Below are 3,132 nucleotides of genomic sequence, written 5' to 3' on the forward strand. Positions count from 1 at the left end.
CAACTGCTTCTCAAGCACCCTCTTCAATCTCAGGGAAAACTAAAGCTAAGTAGCATGTACCTGCCCAATTAGTAGGCAGCTTAAAATAGGCTTGCTGTCCACATACATATTAAAAACCAGGAATTACAGGATCTTTTCTTGCAAGCACTTGATCTGTGTTCCCCACAACCTCAAACTTGTGATCGCACTGACTCACTCCCATCAACATTTGTGAACCTTATCTTCCCTTCCATATATACACACAATTTCCTCTGTGTTGTCAGTCTAAATGTAACTTAGGATAAACTCCCATCTCTTTATGCTTCTCCTGATGCCCACCCCTCTCAATGTTCTATGGTGTTTCATAGCCCTCCTGGCTTCCAAATCATCAATAACTTTCTTCTCAATAGGGTTCATGATACAAATCAGATTATTTCTATGGGCTCGGGCAGTGTCAAGCCTAGTTGGGGAACTAAAGAAATGCCAAATTTTCTTGATTTACTTTACATCAACATGGGGATTCAAGTGTTTATACATAGGCCCTTCTGAACAAACTATGGGCTAATTTTGATCCTGGCAGACAACCTGTTTCTCCACCAGTGCGATGGAGTATATTACGCCATCATCCTGACAGATTTGCCGCCCAAATGGGCAAATACATTGATTATAATATCGCGATATAGGTGACTCATGCTATAGGTAGATACAGCCATCTACTTGTATTTAAATAATACGGAGCACACAGATTACCATTGTTACTGTATAATGAGTAAATATGATGCATAAGTGCATGAACCACTAAATTGTGCTGCACCATTGGTATTCTGTTGGGTTATTTTAATGGGTTGTTGTAGTATTGGGCTCCTTTCATGGATTGCTGTCGTGCTCAACTGTAATTGCATCTATTTAAACATGCATGATCTCTCGTCACATTCTACCACTGCCTCAAGCTCACTTTCATGGTACACCACGTAGTACTGCAATTTACCACTGAGAACATGTACTACCACCAATCACAATGAATTTGTGAACCTGCCCTGGAATTCTACCCTTCTCAGGAATGACCAATGTCCATTGGAATCTCCTTTCCATTTCTCTCAGGCTGACACTTTTTTAACTATTTAATGGGAACTTACAACTTACTTTTTCAAGGAACATTTTTGTGTATTTATGTGATTTGACTGCTTCCTCTACATCTTTGTACCTTAAGCATCCATATTATGCACATTCGGCATTTTCTAGTCATTTTTCATGTGCTCTGTATGCAAGAACACATGCGTGCAGGATGTATCTAAGACTATTCTTGAACTTAAGAAAGAACCTCCTGTATGTTAACAAGCATTTCATCAGAATGTTTAGGACTCTGTTCAATGAAGAGCTCAACAGTACCTCACAGGCTCACTCCGAACTTGTATTAAGATTATAGCTTGCGACCAAGGACTATGCTGGTTGTTAAAGACCCTGAAACAGTTTTATGCCGGTCCCTCAGGCGAGGGACTAAAACAAGGGAGAAGGCCTGTAGTAATAGATTCAGTCCAAGGCAGAAGGGCTATAAGCCTAATAGACCATTCCACCAACTGAGGGAAGAATGTTTCAAATTAAAAAGAGAGAAACAGAAAGATAAACATTGAAAAGCTGGAGCAGAAGGCTTACATCAGCCGTTATTGGCCCTGAGCCGCACCAATGTTCAAAATGGCACACCAGCATTCCAGAGTTCAAGTAAACTTTTTACTTTCCTTCCAGGACATTAACCTTCAGACTTGCAAAGAATTTCCACACCTGGGAGAAGAGATGTCTGGGTATGCTTGTGGTCAGTTATACAGGGCACATCTTGTGACTCCCAGGAGTCACATAGGCATACTCATACTCATAAAGCTTTATTCGGAACATTTAAAAAACATGTCCATAAAAGCACATACAGTTACAAATACAAACAATGTATTAAAAATACATATTTCATTAAAGAAAACACATAATACAAAATATCCAGAGGAGGATGGAATAAATATTTAAAAATATTTACATATTTTAAAAACACATACTTTTCCTGGCGCTAATAGCTTTGAGCATGAAAGTAGCAGTAAAAAAGCATATGTCCGGATGATTCAAATTAAAAAGCAGTCTCATAGCATCCGTAGTAGTTCTTACTCCAAATCTGTTTAGCGTAGGCTTCAAGTAGAATTTCCGTAATTCCCTATACAATTCGCATGTTAAAAGAAAGTGCTTAGTGCTCTGTTCCGTTTTGTTATCACATTTACATGGGCCAATAGGGCGCGTTTTAATGTTAGGGCACGCAACAAGATAATGTACTATACCCATCCTCATTCTGGTTAGTACAAACTGATGCGAAACTCTAGTAACTTGTGACAGATACGGACTAAATCCAATAAATTCATTCATGCTATTGTACAGTACACATGTGGATAACTTAGAATCCTCCAAAGAATGCCTTTCATTACAGTAATTCATAAAAATTGTTTTCATATTTGATTTGGAGATATCCGAGACACTGTACGGATCATTAATCACATTGGTCCCGAAAATCTTTTGAGAACATTCAATAATGTATTTAATCCAAGGGATCCTTAAGTGCTGGTCTAATAAAAGACAATCCTCGATAATTGCTCTGTTCAATGAGGTACTGTCGCTAAGCCAAATTGAGCGCCATAATAATAGGGGCCTTAACATGATCATATCAGTTAGGGTGTAAATCCCTGTCTCCTTATGAACCAAAGAGTTGGAGGTAGACTTGGGCAAACACAGGAGCCTTTTCAGGAAGATATTCTCTTCTACCTGGAGGCTCCTCGCAGGTGACACACCCCAGATGCCAGCCCCGTAAAGGGCCGCAGAAAGACATCTCGATTGGTAAATTTTTAACATGTCTTTAATACGTCTATTCCCCAGCTTCTTGGCAAACAAAAAGACCCCGTTGGCACTCCTGATCATCTTTGTTCTGACAGCTTTGTGTTCAGTGGCCCAGCTCCCATTATTGGAAAAAGTAATTCCCAAATAGCAAAAATGTTCAACTTTTTTAACCGATTCACCATCGATTAAATAGTGGGTTTTACCTTTAATTTTACTTTTTCCCGGTCCACACTCCATTACATATGTTTTAGACTTATTGATCACCAGTTTCCTGCTTTGGATGAATTG

This window comes from Lissotriton vulgaris, chromosome 8, assembly GCF_964263255.1.
Source record: "Lissotriton vulgaris chromosome 8, aLisVul1.2, whole genome shotgun sequence".
Taxonomy (NCBI): domain Eukaryota; kingdom Metazoa; phylum Chordata; class Amphibia; order Caudata; family Salamandridae; genus Lissotriton; species Lissotriton vulgaris.